We start from the raw sequence: 19,227 nt of genomic DNA, 5'->3' as shown, positions 1-19,227 counted from the left end.
GTCAAGGATTCGATTCCTAATGAGTTCAGCCCAAGTAAGGCGGTGATAATATTACTGGAATATTGTTAAAAGCGCGACTTAAAACTATATTCTCTCACTCTGACCTGATACAGATCAGCCGGTTGTCATAAGCACTGCAGTGAAGTGGAGAAAGCTGTTCTGTAACCCGGGGTTAAGCACGTTTCTCCTGTATTTAAAATACTCAAATGTGCTGCTGTTGGTGGATCCAGAACTATGTCTTCAGGATCAACAAAACTGCGTCTCTTCTTTTACACATCAGAATGAAACGCAGTATTGGCATCTCTCAAATATACTTCTAAGTTTTCCGCCGGTCTATCAGAATACTAGTTGCAGTAATCTTATATACAAAAATTATAGATTTAAAAAAAATAAATGTAGGTAAGACATGGTCCTTGTTTGTTATCTAACCATATCTGAATCGTTGTTAACACATAGCTGATGATGCATCTAAACACAGGTGTGATGCCAATCAATGACATGCAGAGATACCTCCAGTGCCAGGATCAGGCCATTTGTTTCGTAATGAATTATATAATTGATTTATTCAGGACCAGACAATCTTGTAACCGACCCCATTGATCTACGCAAATTACCTGGGACACAATAGCATCAGCAAAGTCACCCGAATGCGAATTGCTGAGGATATATTCTCGCATCGCGAGTCTGTTGTATTAACTCGTACACAGCAAATACCGCTGTCTTTGAGGTACCCCATTTATCACATGCTGACCACCGTCCTATCCTTGTGGGCACTGGAAGATATAATTCTGGTAATTCTGAAGATGTAACTGGATTTAGCAACAGCAGGAGATTTGGGTATACCGAACACTTCACGTCTCTTGCTGTGATGGGCACAGCCAATGAGTGATTGAGTTTAGTTCTGCGCCGCGCTCGGCAATATTTCAGCCACATGGTGGCGGTCTGTAAGTAATTAAATCTGGAACACGAAATCCAGTGATCAACAGCATGACCATCGATCGGCACAGTTGGATACAATGCCATGTGTCAACCAAGTCAGCGAGCTTTACTAGACGATCTCGTTACGGAGCATGGGTTACGGAAGATCAGTTCTCATTTGGATCTTCGCTGGTCTTATCACCATACCTTGAAACGTTTACCTTTGCAGGTGGTAACATTTCACTTGATGCAATGTACGAGTAACTCTGATTCTGTGAGTTGTTTGTATGTTACAATTACTTTTGACACATACACACATACACACACATGTGCACATACACATACATACATACACACACACACACACACACACACACACATACATACATACATATCCGTAAACTGCACATTCATAGAGCCAATATCCTTAAACAGCTCAAAGGTGCTTTGTCTCTAAGATGGTATTGATATCACACAGAGTTCAAAGTTCAAATCATTCAGCAAAGGGATAAGTCTTTAGATTGATTAAAAACAGCTAAATATGGTTGTGTTCTGAGATGAGATGGACGATTGTTCCAGAGATGAGAGACTTCTCCTAACCCCTTCATTCCACGTCACAACACAACGCAGTTTACTGGAATACGCTTGTGGCTGGTGCGACCAATTTATTTAACGAACCTCAACACACTTCAAGCAACTTGGTATAAATTATACCCTATCGTATACATAAAATGATCGTATACTTAACGAACTATAACAGAATGCATGCTGAAACCCGACACGTAAACCCAGACATAAAAACTCTTACAGAAAACCCTCTGGAACCGTGTTCCCTCCACGAATGTTACAGCATTATACTGGAGGGTTTACAGTACTCATCAATCTTGTATAGGTATGAACTATACAATGCATTGCATAAGCAGTAGAACAATGGAATACAAAACATCACAACTTAATGACACATGTAGATTATAATAGCTTACCAGTCGAACAATATTCAATATCATAATTACAGATTTCCTACACACATGTATGTACAATGTAAACGCTTAATGTACCAGATAAATAACAACCTACTGGTTTACATATATGTGTGATATAGAAAAACGCAGTGATAAAAGTGCTTACCAGCCGATATTATTCAAATATACATTCCATACAGCAATGCGCAATATTCTAATGGCTTGCCAGCCCATAGCTTTCACATATACATTTTATACAGAAATGTACTATGTTCTAAAGGCTTGTCAGCCCATAGCTTTCACACATACATTTTATAAAGAAACGTGCAATATTCTAAATGCTTGCCAGCCCATAGCTTTCACACATACATTTTATACAGACATGTGCAATATTCTAAATGTTTGCCAGCCCATAGGTTTCACATATACATTTTATAAAGAAATGTGCTATATTCTAATGGCTTGCCAGCCCATAGCTTTCACATATACATTTTATACAGAAATGTACTATGTTCTAAAGGCTTGTCAGCCCATAGCTTTCACATATACATTTTATAAAGAAACGTGCAATATTCTAAATGCTTGCCATACATTTTATACAGACATGTGCTATATTCTAATGGCTTGCCAGCCCAAAGCTTTCACATATCCATTTTATAAAGAGATGTGCTAAAGTTTAATGGCTTGCCAGCCCATAGCTTTCACATATCCATTTTATAAAGAGATGTGCTAAATTTTAATGGCTTGCCAGCCCATAGCTTTCACATGTGCATTTTATACAGAAATGTGCTATGTTCTAATGGCTTGCCAGCCCATAGCTTTCACATATCCATTTTATAAAGAGATGTGCTAAATTTTAATGGCTTGCCAGCCCATAGCTTTCACATGTGCATTTTATACAGAAAAGTGCAATATTCTAAATGCTTGCCAGCCCATAGCTTTCACATATACATTTTATACAGAAATGTACTATGTTCTAAAGGCTTGTCAGCCCATAGCTTTCACACATACATTTTATACAGACATGTGCTATATTCTAATGGCTTGCCAGCCCATAGCTTTCACATATACATTTTATACAGAAATGTACTATGTTCTAAAGGCTTGTCAGCCCATAGCTTTCACATATACATTTTATAAAGAAACGTGCAATATTCTAAATGCTTGCCAGCCCACAGCTTTCACGCATACATTTTATACAGACTTGTGCAATATTCTAAATGCTTGCCAGCCCATAGCTTTCACATATCCATTTTATAAAGAGATGTGCTAAATTTTAATGGCTTGCCAGCCCATAGCTTTCACACATACATTTTATACAGACATGTGCTATATTCTAATGGCTTGCCAGCCCATAGCTTTCACATATCCATTTTATAAAGAGATGTGCTAAATTTTAATGGCTTGCCAGCCCATAGCTTTCACACATACATTTTATACAGACATGTGCTATATTCTAATGGCTTGCCAGCCCATAGCTTTCACATATCCATTTTATAAAGAGATGTGCTAAAGTTTAATGGCTTGCCAGCCCATAGCTTTCACATATCCATTTTATAAAGAGATGTGCTATGTTCTAATGGCTTGCCAGCCCATAGCTTTCACATGTCCATTTTATAAAGAGATGTGCTAAATTTTAATGGCTTGCCAGCCCATAGCTTTCACAAGTGCATTTTATACAGAAATGTGCTATATTCTAATGGCTTGCCAGCCCATAGGTTTCACATGTGCATTTTATACAGAAATGTGCTATATTCTAATGGCTTGCCAGCCACAGAAAGAACAAACTCACGCACTATTACAATAGCTTACCAGCCAAACCTTCATAGAGAACAGATGCATTATTATAAAGACGTGCCAGCCCAATGAGCGAACACTGGAACACACAGCGTTTCATATGTATTCATTCATCTTCAACCCCACGATCCACCAGTCAAAACAATAACCTGAAACAATAAAATATGACAAATCACACGTAAAACACATTACATAACATGATACACATAATATAAACTTAAAGATGCACGGTCTTGTTGCAGAAGCGAGAGAACGAATTTAAATTCACCAACCCTATATATACCCTTAATCAGCGCCACCTGGCGGAACAGCAATCACCATGACTATAGTTACACACCTCTAGGAGAAAGCAATTTCCCACTAATTCATACTTCAAACGTTGGAAACGTATTTTCTCCTAACCTCTTCGTTCCACAACATCACAACACAACGCAGTTTACTGGAATACGCTTGTGGCTGGTGAGATATGCAAGGAAAGTCATAGGCCTAGAGAAAGTGAAACTTTCACCCTTTGCTCCAAACTATCTTTAACATACCCGTCTTTAGCTTTTTCGCTTCTCCATCGTCCATGACGTTTGAACATTCGATCTGGCAATCTGTTATTTGCAGCCGCTGAACATTGCTCCGCCACTACGCAAGCCATGCAAACCAAACTGTTTTATGTTGTCAATATAAGGATGTAAAGCATCAATGAATATCTCTCTAAGTCTTGTATATGATGAAGGAACATTTCATTTTCTGGGAATATATCCAGAAGCACATTTCGTCACACCTCTGAATATGTACTGATCAGAATCAGAATCAATACCAGCCATATCAAGATAGCGTTCTAAACAAGCTACTGGGGAAAGGTTGGTGTGTGTGCGACCTATAACAACCCATGCACCATCTCTATAAATATCTGTCTTTGATTTTTCAATGAAAACAAAGATATGAGATTGACAACATCAGAACGTGATATATACAATCACTCAGCTGAACGCAAAAATCCTGCATATGACAATAAACACATAAGCAATCTAATCTCTGGTAATCCAGCTCTTTGTATTTTATCATCATGCATACGTTCCAGAATAGATACCCTAATAGGTTCGTTCTTATTTACAGCTTTAGCCAGCTTTCCCTTAGCTCCTTCCAAGACATTCTTGACTAGACCATTCTCCTTGGGACTTATAGACCCTAAACTTGAATGCGCAAAACGCAGGCTATAAAAAGCTGTCACCACAGATGAAAAACCTTTACTTTGTTGCATTACTGATACAAGATATACTGCTCAATGCAAAGGCGATACAGGTAAATCACAAGAAATCTCATTACATATCGTCCACCTTTTCCAGGCAGCAAACCCGTACTGATACTTTCTGTTTGTCGAATCGGCTCTAGCTCCAGACAACACCGATGTGATGTCCTCAGCCAATGCTGTAACATTTTATGGGAGATCACTCAACTCATCTCTGTAGACATGCTGGAAAACCTCTGTAAACACATAGAGTGTAAATTATCGAAAGTCAATAAACAGAACAGAACAGAACAGAACAGAACAGAACAGAACTTTATTACGCTGAGGCCGATATCCTCGGCATATGAGGTACAAATGGCATTAAAATGTCAACATAGCGGAATAGTGGTTAGCTGGAAGTTTTTACAGTTTGCATGATACATTTGCAGAATTTGCTTAGGTTTCTCAGGACAGATATCTTTTTACACGTAAATAGTGATCTAAATTTTAACATGTTTGGTCTTTTTACAAAGTTACTGGGTATATACATTGATCTTTCTTTTCTAAAATGTATACATTTAAAAATATAATGAAATTCATCACCAACGTCATTTAAACAACATAATTTACATTTTCTCTCATCTCTTGGTATCCTATTCCATCTTCCTTTTTCAACTGGCAAATGGTGGCAGTAACTACGAAAGTGAAGTAAAGGAATAGCTTTATTGAAGGGTAGGGACGTTAAGTATCTTTCAAATTCAAACTGGGGTTTCATGAGGGAATATGTTTGACCTTTGGGGGAACTGTCCACCTCTGAGCTCCATAGTTGAATAGCATTGTCAATTAAGATTGAGTGAGCTGTATTTTTAATCCAGGAAGTTGAAATAGGAGACTGTGATAACCATACATACCTCAGACCAATATTATTAAGAATAGTCTCTATACACGGTACCCAGCTACAACCATGGGTGCCTTCATTGTGGAAATTATACACGATAGAATACAGGATTGAAGACAACTTAGGAGAATTCTTTGTACATAGTTTAGACCAAAACGTTACCATGCGGGTTTTAACATCAACAGAGAGTGGAACTCTACCGAGTTCACCATAAAGCATGAAAAGTGGAGTACTTTTTTTAACAGGTAGTAGTTTTCTCATGAAACATATATGTACATTTTCAATCTGTTTTAGTTGAACATATCCCCAGATTTCACAACCGTACATTAAAATTGGTTTTACCATAGAATCGAAGAGATATAATTGGCATTGTATTGATAAGTTAAGCGTTCTACTTCTGCGTAAGACGAAATGCATGGCTTTAGTAGCTTGTTGGCAGAGATGTGATATAGCTGATTTGAAAGAACATTTTTTATCAAAAATAATTCCAAGATATTTATATTCATTAACATGAGCAAGCATATTAAAATCTATATCTTTCTCGCCTTGTATCCTAGAGGCAGTGTATGCGTCCTTAACGGTTGGAAGGTACATCCAATCTTTAATCTGTGAAATGAACACGTTTTAGTACAAAACATGTAGAAGGCCATTCTGGAACCACTAAAGTACCAGCTGCACACCATTCCTTCAAATGCGTGATAACTCTTGGAATCAGACCTATAGGCGGGACGATCCAACTCATAGTTTCTTTCCAGTTGACAGTGAAACAGTCTACAGCTTGACTCCCAGGATTGCTGAACTTAAAATTGAAACGCTCCAATTTCTTATTGTAGTACGACGCAAATCTATCAACATGGTGAGGTCCCCAAATGGCATCTACTTTATGCAAAACCTTCTGAGAAACACCCCAGTCATCACAATCAGGCAACCGACTAAAAATGAGCTATTTGATTCGCACAACGGGGAATCCACTGAAGTTCTAACTCAACACAATGCTTCAGGCACAAATCGAAACTCCTCAGAACAATGGACTGTAGATATTGCTTCATGCTCCCCTTTGTTATAATGTTAACAACATTCTGATTATCAGTGAACCACTTTACTCGTTGATGAGTCAACTTTGAAATCAAACTTTCAAACACAAGTTTTACAGCTTTGAGTTCTCTCCAAGTTGAGCTGAGCTTAGCCTCTTCACTTGACCAGTGACCACAACTAGGTACACAATCTACGTTGACAATATATCCTGCAAATCCAACATCACTCGCTTCTGAATACTCAACAGTTGTAGCAGTAGCTGATTGTACAAGTGATCTAGAATCACATTTCTCTATGTTCTTATGCCGGAATTTCAACTGATTGATAGCCATATCCGACAAAACAATCTTGCTACACCATGATCTTGCCTTAAGAATGTCTATACTGATCGATGGTGTCATAAGTTGGGACACCGGACCCACAACTAACTTCATGGCAATGATTTGACCAACAACAGATGCAACTGATCTTACACAGACTGGCTTATGAATACACTGAAGCAAAGTATCAATCGCAAGTTTAACATTGTCAGTCTTGCCTTTTGGGACACAAATAGAACTAGTGTCAATACCAAATCCTAACCATTCCATATTCTTTGAAGGGACCCGCAGAGATTTCTCAACTTTAGGTACAAAACCAGATAAGAGGAGATCATTCTTAATTTCCAAACCTGCTGAAAATGTCATCCATGATGAGGATCCAGACAGAATACCATCATCCAAAAATGTGACTATTTTGTGCCCATCTGACCTCCACTTTTTAACCAGCTGTCTAGTCACTTTCGTAAAGACATAGGGTGCCGACGTGAGTCCAAAGGGTAAAACCATGAACTTATAGAAGCATAGTTTTTCATTCTTGTCTGGCCACGCAAAACCAAGATAATCTGTATGCGCAGGATAAATATCAATATGATGATAAGCCGAATGGATGTCACATTTTATAAGCCACTCATCTTTTTCAATGTAGCACAGAACACTTTTACAACCTTCATATTTCACCGTTCGTTTGAAAATATATGCATTCACTCTGGACAAATCAAGGATTAGTCGTTTTTTACTCGAGGACTGAACTGAGACAGTTAATGGATTCACTACAGTAGGTGGTTCATGACAGATCACACTCAACTGTTTCATCATCAGTTCTTCATTGGTCTGCGTGACAAAAACATCGTGTTTGATAGTTGACTTGTTATTAGGTATAAACATAGAAGGAGGTGCAGATTATATCCGAAAGCAATCAAATCAATAACAAATTGTGACGCATCGATGTGACGCCAAAAGCTCAAACTCTGTTTGAGGCTGCCTTTGACAATCATTTCTGCTATACCTTGTTCGTACTCATGATAGTTGTCAGTTAGTTTGTAAAAAATGGTCTCAACATCAAAACAATGAGAATACTTAACTGACAAATCTTGACTCTTTGTTGCCTGGGGTTGAGACTCCGGCTGTGAGCCCCGAGACTTGTGGTGTGTTGACGTTGTACAGACAGTCTCGTCGGTAGTGCGAGAACTCTCCGCAGGCGAAGCATGAACCTGACCTCTGACTTTTTGCACGAAAAAGATGAGCAGGTTGGCTAGGCCGAAGAGCAGGAACAGGTTGCACAGCAAACGGAACGGGCCGAGTGACCGTCGACGAGCGTCGACCTGACCTAGATGAAGAGTACGGTGATTGGCGTGCACGCTTCTAACGAAGTTTCCTGACTGCCTTCTTCTCAGCCGAAGTAATCCTTTTGTCATCGTCAGAATCATCAGAGAGATCATTCGCAACATATTTTCTCACAGTTTCCCAGCCTCCTTCACTGGAATCCGCAATTTTAATGTGCTTATTTCTTTTCTGTACACTTTCTATTGCCGACGTCAGAACCGTTTCAGCCTCTTCATAGTGTTGATTCTGAACGGCGAAAAGGACTGTATGCAGAAAGTCTAATGTCCCCCACCCCCTCGACCACGTATAATCCTTCTCGGCTTTGAGTTTCTTCAAATCAGAAGAAGCTTGACAGAACCCCTGTCTCAAGGCACCAATTTGTGTGTTAAAGGTTTCTTCCAGGTTGCCTGTATTAGCATTCAGCTGTTTCAAGATGGCGTCCAATCTGGCGTTTGTGTCCATTATAAAGATCTTCTTGTTGCACAAGCGAGAGGGATATCAGCAAAGTCACCGGAATGCGAATTGCTGAGGATATATTCTCGCATCGCGAGTCTGTTGTATTAACTCGTACACAGCAAATACCGCTGTCTTTGAGGTACCCCATTTATCACATGCTGACCACCGTCCTATCCTTGTGGACACTGGAAGATATAATTTTGGTAATTCTGAAGATGTAACTCTGGATTTAGCAACAGCAGGAGATTTGGGTATACCGAACACTTCACGTCACTTGCTGTGATGGGCACAGCCAATGAGTGATTGAGTTTAGTCCTGCGCCGCGCTCGGCAATATTTCAGCCACATGGTGGCGGTCTGTAAGTAATTAAATCTGGAACACGAAATCCAGTGATCAACAGCATGACCATCGATCGGCACAGTTGGATACAATGACATGTGTCAACCAAGTCAGCGAGCCTTACAAGACGATCTCGTTACGGAGTATGGGTTACGGAAGATCAGTTCTCATTTGGATCTTCGCTGGTCTTATCACCATACCTTGAAACGTTTACCTTTGCAGGTGGTAACATTTCACTTGATGCAATGTACGAGTAACTCTGATTCTGTGAGTTGTTTATATGTTACAATTACTTTACATACATACATACATACATACATACATACATACATACATACATACATACATACATACATACATACATACATACATACATAAAAATCCGTAAACTGCACATTCATAGCGTCAATATCCTTAAACCGCACAAAGGTGCTTTATTTCTAAGATGGTACTGATATCACACAGAGTTCAAAGTTCAAATCCTTCAGCAAAGAGGCAAATCTTTAGATTGATTAAAAAACAGCTAAATATGGTTGTGTTCTGAGATGAGATGGACGATTGCTCCAGAGATGAGAGACGTCCCTAGTGACCTGTCACCATGTTTTTGTCCTGGTTACATTTGTGAAAAGACACTGGTCATTTGATCAGAGGGAACGTACAGGGGTATAACGGTGGAACACAGAAGCTAGACCATGTGTACGTTTGAAAACAAGCACTAGAGTTTAATATTTAATACAGTACTCGATAGGAAGCCAGTTAATTGAGTGAAAAACGGGAGTAATGAGGTCCGGTTTCTTTTACTAAGAGACCACTCTGGCTGCAGTATTCTCCACCTTCTGAAGCCTCTGTATGTGAAAATTTGGGAGACCAACAAGAGGCGGATTACAGTAGTCAAGACGAGATATTAGATATGTCCGAATAAGAGATACTGCAGTTTTGACGTCCAGGTATTAATTTCGAATTAACTTATATATACAATGCCGTTGAATAATATCGTATATACTGAGTTAAAAAAGAAATTTCACTAAATGTAATTTAAAAAAAATAAATGAATAATTTATCTCTGATGATACATCTCAGTATCAGAAATGGGATCCCTATCTTTCGACTGTAGCAAAGCATTAGCAAAACAAGCTCAAACCCATCCAATCTTCGTGCAAATGACGTTAGTGCCAAATCAGGTTTTGCACATGCAGTCGATCACATGATCTTCGCATCGAAGTTTTCTTTATTTGCACATGTTTACATTGGCTCAAGAACTGAAAAAAAACACTTTAAAACCACAGTTCTAACGGTACTTTAAAGGCCACGATTGTCAATTGTGCAGCGTGAACGTGTCCATGGCATGTTGCAAGCGGGAAGGTCAGTTATTGACGTCGCACGATCCGTACTGTGTATGACTTGCGAGGTCGTCTACAACAAATCGTCCTACGTCACCTACATGACAGAATGCTGCCGGCTACACGAACCAGGTCTGAGATGAGGTCGACTATCCTCACAGACCATTCGCAATCGGTTGCGGGCTGTCAGTCTCCATTCTCGACGTCAATATCGTGACGCCGTTTCATCAACGTCAACGTCTACTGTGTGCCCAACGTCACCTCCGATGGACCCAGAAAAACCGGAATAGAGTCGTTTTTAGCGATGAATCTAGGTTACCCTCAGATTCGCGGACGGCAGGCATACAGTCTGGAGACGACGTCGTGAACGGTATGCCCAGTGTTGTGTGCAGGAAATCGACAGATTCGGGGGCTGAAGTTGCACGATGTGGGGTGCTTTCTGTGAGAACAACCGTTCCCGACGTCTGGTCATCCGTGGAAACCTCACAGCTGCTGCTTACCCCGACCAGGTGCTCACCCCTGAACTCGCTCCTTTCATGGCGGCTTATGGTCCAGGTCCTCAGCTCCAGCATGATAATGCTCGGCCGCATACCGCGATGTTGACACGAAATTTCCTTCAAAACGCTGGAATCAACGTCATGGACCGGCCATCGAGGTCCTTGAACTTAATCCAATAGAGCACGTGTGGATGCACTTGGGAGAAGGCTTCGTGGTCTTAGTAACCAACCTCAGAATTTGCAGGATGTTGGCGCTGCGTTGCAAGAGCAATAGCACAGAATCCCCAACCACGTGTTCACAAGCATCAGACAGTCGATGAGGAGACGGTGTTTGGCAGTGGTGAATGCACGGGGCTGCCATACATAATATTGAACTGAGAAATTTCGAATTTTTGTTCTTGCGACTTGACATTCTGTATTTCCATGTTTTGGAACGGCGGTGTAGACTAATGGAACTGATTGTGGCACTGTCAGTGTATCGAGTACACCACACAGATCTCAGCAATGAAATAATAGCAATGCAACCATGTTACCATCTCTTGTATAGTGCCCTGAAGAAAGAATGTGAAGTTTCTCTTTTTGGCTCAGTGTATAATCACAATGTGTTACACTTAATGTACTATTACAGAAAGTTACACATTTGTAAGTCACTCTATTATATGCTGACACATACCATAATCTATTGCTTGACATCTAAGACATGCTTGACCGTGATTATGTCATCACAATGGATGCAGAACGGATGTAAGATCTAATGGTAGATTTATAATCAGCGTATGGAGTAAGAAGTAGTGTCACAGATTTGTTGAGTGGCAGCAAGATCTTGGCAGCAAGATCAGCCATTGTGTTACCAGACTGGGTTACCAACAAAAGACCATGTCGTATTGCCCAGTAGCAAGATCATTATACAATGCAATAATTTCTATTAAAAGTAGATGTTTGCAAGAAATATTTTAACAGCCAGAAGGCAATACTGTTTATGTTTAGGGCGTCTTTGAATATAATAAGAGCTATTAATATTGCGTTTACTTCAGCTGTTGAAAATAGAGGTGTTATCCGGTAATCTAGAAGATATTTTCAAGATCCAGTGATAGTGGCATAAGCTACTGCACCGTCCCATCTGTAAGGAAGGATATATAATTGCTATATTTATGTTTTAGTTGATCATCAGCCAAGAGAATGCAGAAGAATATTCCGGGGAAGTAAAGGTCTTCAGAAACCCATGTTTGCTATAAAGGGCGACTATGCTTGGCGTAAGAGGCGATTAATGGGATCGCTGACATGGTCAACACAGGCCATCGGTTCGCAATTATGCAGATCGATGCTCACGCTGTTGATCACTGGATTGTCTGGTCAAAACTCGATTACTTACAAACTGCCGCTGTATAGCTGGAATATTGCTGAGTGTCGAATAAAACTCAACTTGTTAACACGCTTGATAGCAATCTGTGCATCAGAGAATTCTTGACAATCATGTTTATCTCTATGTTAGAAATGAACTCATCCATTTTGTATGTTTATTATTGCTAAGAAAATCATTGTAAGGGAGTATGGTGATATGTTATGAGATCGGTAATTTGTAGCTGAGAGATGTATCTTTCTGTGTTTCTAGAAAGAGGCCTTGGAAAATGCTATTTTGTAGCCACTGTTTAAACAGTTCTGAAACGTAAGAAATCTGAATATTATTGTGATTACTGAGCTTTGAGCTGTATACACTGTTTCTGTATCATGGGTATGTATCATGGATTTGTTAAAAATGTATAGCAGAGTGTAAACTAGCTCAGATTTATTTGGTGGCATTTTCATTTGAACTAATAACAAAATATGTTATGTATTATCTATAACTGTAGACACTTCCTTTATTTGTTTTATGGTTTGCACATTGGACATTGATTGCAAATTATCTCCCATTATAAACTAGTGTTTTAGGGACTTTGCGATGCGCTCACAGTCACAGAGCACATGTCAGAGCGAGAGCATGGTCAGACAGAGAGTGTATATTGACTCAACTTTTCAACTTTTCATTGTGGAGATATCACTCTTCAGGTAGGAAATTACACGCTACTTGTAAAATGTTTACAATATGGTTTAATGACTGCTATTTCATTAATATTTGCAACTTATGGAATACTGTATTTAACTTTTCAAATGTCGTCGCGTACACGCTTTGGGAGATTCCATTTTATTTCGGAGATGATATCGCGTTGGCAAGTTGTTGCGTGCAAGCATCGTTAATAATGGAAAGTATTGTTTAAACTTTATAGGGTTTATTCACAGTTCTATATACAACTACTTTGTATACAAATTCTTGTGTTCTGACATGGCTATAGAGTCCGAATTTGAGTAACTTGTGGAAGAGTCCATTTATCTTGTAGGGTATATGACTTATCAGTTGTTATTCAGGCACATTGAAGTAGTTTATCATTACGTTAATGCTGTTATACATTTTAGCTCGTATTATTTCGAGCACAACTGGTTCCCACATGGGAGAGTTTAATATTCAATTTGAGGTTCAGTGTAAATCTTGGATATCAGGTATGTATCTGGTATTCATAGGTGCGTATTTGTTTATTATGAAGACATTGTAGAACTATGTACTTATGTACACAAACACTGTATCTATTTTCTGCATGTCATTCTTGAAGAATATGCATTGAGATCTACATTAAAAGGACATTAGAAGACTCCGCATTTAGTCATTGTTCATTTATAACAGTTACATGTATGTTTAATTGATTATATTCTTGTATATATTGTAATTCATTAGTTTCTGATTTTTTATGTGCCATATTTCCACGTAGTGTCATACGCCTTTTCAAGATCGAAAAAGATAGACGCACTGTGTTGTTTATTGATTAAAGCGTTTTTAACAAATGTTTCAAAAAGCACGAAGTGATCGACAGTGTTTCTGTTTTTACGGAAACCACATTGAATATCTGTTATAAGGTCGCCGAACACGGAGAAGGACCATAAGTCCAATGAAAACAGATTTTTCATGCAGACTGGAGTGTACGAGCTTGGAGGCAGAGAGGCGCAGCATATGATCAAAGGAACATTAACGCTGCTGTTCCATTTGAGGGGGATCCGTCATGGCGTGGTGCCGTTCCTATAGCTAAAAAAAATGACCTCATGACATTTGCCGTGAAACTGAATAGACAGAGGTGGCAGACCTTAATCCTGGACCGTGTTGCTGTACCTCATTTCGATAACCATGCTCTCGCCACACGCCCAGTCCTCATGAACGATAATGGCAGACCTCATCCTTCTCAAGCTCTTGTTCAGCAATTGCAACGCAATACTACTGACACGCTAACTTGGCCACCCAGAAGTCCAGACATAAACATTTGTGGGACATTTTGGGACGTAGGACGAGAGCAAGAGATCCTTTACTTCAGAGCCTTCGGGAATTGACCCATGTCTTATATGATGAGTGGCAGCAGATCTCCCAGCAGAGAATCAGACGTCTGGTGACCAGCTTGAGACAACGTGTAGAAAATGTGATAAAAATGCGAGGCATTACACCAGATACTGAATTAATCATTCATCGTGGACCTTACTAGTTTGTACTACATTAATGACACGTGAACTGTGTTGTGTCTGCAGTAACGACCCCGACGGCGATACTTGTTTCACCTTATTCTACGGTGAGTTAGTGAACTTCAGTTAAACCCTCACTTACCACTGAAAGTCGGTTTTGTGTCGTCATTTTTCGGGTTTTCTCAAACGTTTACATGAGGCCACATAGACAGTTCAGGTTGATGAGCCAGTTTTACTTAGTGAAAAAAGTAGTTGGTGCGAAGAGGTGCATTTTAAATATTCTTGTAAATTAAATATTCAGTCTCATTTGCAAACATGTTAACATCACTGTAAATTCGAACAATGGGACATGTATCATTGGTCACTTCAAATTATACTGTTCACGTGTACGTCATAAGTGTGGATTATGCATGGTGTTTTATGCATGGTGAAACTATGAGATACTTACATTTGTGGAAAGCTCGCACTGACGAGCAATTATCTTTTAAGCAAACAATGAATGTTCTATGAAAGCTTAAGAGCTGAGACTTTGCATATGTGACATTTTTCGCACATAATGGTGCTGAAGACTTCACAGGACAGCATCATACACCTACCACAACAAATACTCCTAAGTCCTCGGTATATATCTGTATATATACATATATATATCCAGAGGATACCCCATTTGTACCATTAACACTTAACTTCTAACTAACTTCTAGATTTAGAATTCGTAAAAAAGTAAATATGCAACAGTAATGCCGTCGCAGGTTGCCCTACCTTTCGGTAACAACAATACCCCTTTCTTTCAATCCCGTGCGCGAAATGCCCATTTTATCGGGAAGCGAACGTAGAATCACTGAATCATCACTATGTTTCACTCAGCTAACCTCTGTTCTATGCCATCTGTTACTCTATTATTCTCATGTTTCCATGTTCGTTTTCATATTATGTTCAATACGGTTTTGTTGATTACTTTCTTTGGAACTTTAGATATATGCAGTATTATATATTTTCAACACGAGTAGTTAGGTTCATTGTTGAAAGTTTTTCTTTTGTATCTTGCCAGAAATGTATTATATTGTTTGAGGTTTAGTGCAGCACGTTTACACGCACAAAATGTAAAAAAAACTCACTCTATTCGTTGGTTTCACATTAATTGCAGACGCGCTGTGCGCATGCGCAGAGCGAGTAAAATATTTACTGGTCAAGTTCCGGTTTCGTCGTATGCTTACAGATAGTGTAAATAGACTCAAAACAAAATGATTAAATAATAATTATTTACGAGTGACAACTGTTCATAGCTGACAATATATATCGATTTACATTTGCATTTTATGTATTGATGTCCTATTTTGGTTGCAGCTGCATCAGAAAGGTGTGTTTTGATAGTAGTGAGAAGGGGATGTGCGGGAAGAATGGTGGTGGTGAGATGTGTTTATACATGAACTTATTGACATAAATCCAGCTAATTATTATACTACTCCCGGTCTTTTGTACATACAGGTATAACAATAAGTTGTAATAGACATACAACTTTGTATTTGGTTTGATGTTTCGTTTTCTTTAGAGTGTGTTTACACGTGCACTATCGGTAAACGTACGACCAAAGCGGAACTTGACCAGTAGATATTTTTACATGCTCTGCGCATGTGATGCTCTGAAATTAATGTGAAACCAACGAATTGGTCTAACAAGGAACTATCTCTTATCATACTCGATGCTCCGTCGATTAGGGGGCATTACTTCAATACTGTCCTGCCCGCCCTTGGATTTTCCGAGGAATAGCTCTTGTCTTTGAATTATTACTTGTCTTGAAGATTCATACGTCTTTGTCTTGCCATCACTGAATGCGATTGTAACATATTGTTGACAATTTCCTACATATAGTTAGTGTCCACGCCCGGTTTCGGACCAGCAAGCTCAATGAAATAAAAAGGGTTGCTCTGTTATGACATGTGTGGCTCTGATTGTGATTTTACAACCGCATCGTGAGTATATGGTATTCACGCTGTTTCCGCGTGACCAGCTGTATGCATTGAGAGTAGGTGTATGCGTCTATAAACTGTAGTTGCATTAATTTCTAACCTTTGTGATATAGTTGCTGAATCGCGTGATGTATATCTGTTGGGGTGACAATACCTGATACTCTTCTAGTCACTTACAATGCTTTGTAAGAAACAAATGATAGTGAAAGCAGCAGGAGACATAAGACTAGACATCACATCATGACGTGTTTATATAGCTGCCTTCAGGTACCCTACAGAATTCAAATAATACGCACAACGTTAGCTAAACCTCCAATGTCGAGTGTGGCTGTAAAATACGTGACATACGTAAAATAAATTTGAACGCAATTTGCTGTTCCTGCGTCCATGGATGTGTTTTGCCTTTCCTCTGCACAGTGGCTGCTTCAGCGGTGTGGCGCATGTCCTTAGTACATACCAGCATGGGATGGTTCGTCCTATGATGATAAATATGCCTTGTAGTACAGTACAACTCAATCTGACTTTAGTGGAAGGAGTGATAATGGTTGGGGCTAGGGCGATAAATATGCCTTGTAATACAGTACAACCCAATCTCACTATACGGAATGGAGTTATAATGGTTGGGCCTAGGGCGATATATATTTCATCTTTGTTCAGTTAAACGAGGAAGAAGATGACTGGTTTGGTGCAGGAACAAAGGTAACCAAGATAGGACCGACGTTCCTTGATACACTTGTCATCCAGGAATGCATATAGAGTTGCAGTGACATTAGTAGAACTCCGGAATCAATGCCTGTAGGCCGGAGATATCAGTGAGAGGAAATCTGAATAATCAAATATTCCAAGAGAAAATCTCAAGAGGGACATTGCAGTCCTTGTGATAAAGTTTGAGTGCTCATGACAATCTCTTGTCCACTGTATTGTCAGCACCATGACCATGTGTTGTTGACAACAGAATCATTAACACTTAATGAGCATTGCAATGACCACAAATGGAGGCGTAACATGATACTCTTTCGCAAACTTTATGACAGCTGGAGGACAAGTCTCGGTCGTTTGGTGAAATCTTCCAGGCTGTCGCTACTCCGAGCCAACAGATCAGCTTCATAGCTGTTGTTGATGGTCCATGGATTTCGTCACTAGAAACAGAAATAAAACATTTCTTTACTCTGCGGTATACATTGAATGTACCAGCAAACCTGCTACTTGGGAAGAATACCAAATTTTAATGATAGTTTGATAAACATCTTTTGTTTTGGTTATTTAAGGACATTAAGTCTTCAAAATCAGAACAGAGTTGGTCTGATCGTCTGATTATGGCCACTGTTTCAATGGGCTTCTTATGTTTATTAGTTTGCCAGTTAGATTAAGTCCGTGGGTCCGTTTTGGAGCCAGACGGATTGTATTATGTATGTACCATCGTCATGGTCCGTTCTGCTTTTATCTACAATACGCCAGTCGGTTAAAGTTACAGTCGTATCGTGACGAGAACAGTTTGGCTGATATCAATAATAAATTCAATAAATATAGAACGTAAGCTGTCATTAAAGGACAGTAAAAATACCAGCTTACCATAGATATGAATTTACAACTAGTACGCTATCATGAAAAGAAATCACTAGAAACAAGAGTGCAATATTAACAGCGGGCTGTAGATCGCAAACAACTGAGGGTCGATCACTCTGCTAGGAACCAAGTGGACCAATAGTGTTTTAGCTACCTGCATGAACCTTAGTTGGATTTACACCAAACGTACAGCCGCGGGTGATTGTAGGAAAGTTAACCCATAATGACATTGAGTGTGTGAATGAGTGAGTTAAAATTTAAAGTCAATTCGGCAATGTTTCAGCCATATCGTGACTATAACAATTTTAGAATTCACCACAAATACATGTAGACTATAAACAGAAAAAGAAAAAGAAAACAAAAAACAAAACCGAAACCAACAACCCCCCATTCCCTTACCTGTCACATCTTCTTACCTAACCTCTGTTCTAATACGCCCTTTCATGGTGCGAGTGTTCAAGACTCGTGAATGGAGGCAATCATATTTAGTAGGGCAATCAGCGAATACCCCAAAAACTGACATCAAAGGACAGTAACACTGACTAGAATATCACAATATCAAGAAATACAAGAGCAACGTGGATTTTACAAATGGGCTGTAAAACAACTGAAGGCAGATCACTATACCAGGGACCATAGGAGATTGCAATGCCTTTGGTACCTGCATGAACCCTAGCTGACTATTCCTTCGGCCCCTGGCGATAGGAAGGAAGTTAATCCATAAAGTAAAACAACAAATATACTATCATTAAAAGTTCGGTAGAGCGAAATTGATCTTGAAAGTTTTGGGACTTACCCTCTCAGGAGGACAACGTTTTTACTGTTCTTTAACCCCCTTTGACGATACTTCCACTAATCATCGAAGTTGCTAATCTAAACTACCTATTATAGAACCTTTTCTATTCACAAAAGTATATCAAAATTCATTATTAACCCTGCCCCATATACAAATTAATGATTAAAAGATAGTAAACATTATTGAAAAGGCCCTATACTGTTTTGACATTGCAATACTCATCCATTGTGATGGAGAAATCAGCACATGCAAGC

This window comes from Haliotis asinina, chromosome 2, assembly GCF_037392515.1.
Source record: "Haliotis asinina isolate JCU_RB_2024 chromosome 2, JCU_Hal_asi_v2, whole genome shotgun sequence".
Classification (NCBI taxonomy): Eukaryota; Metazoa; Mollusca; class Gastropoda; order Lepetellida; family Haliotidae; genus Haliotis; species Haliotis asinina.
The sequence above is the reverse complement of the archived record's forward strand: the minus strand, read 5'-3'. Positions refer to the sequence as shown.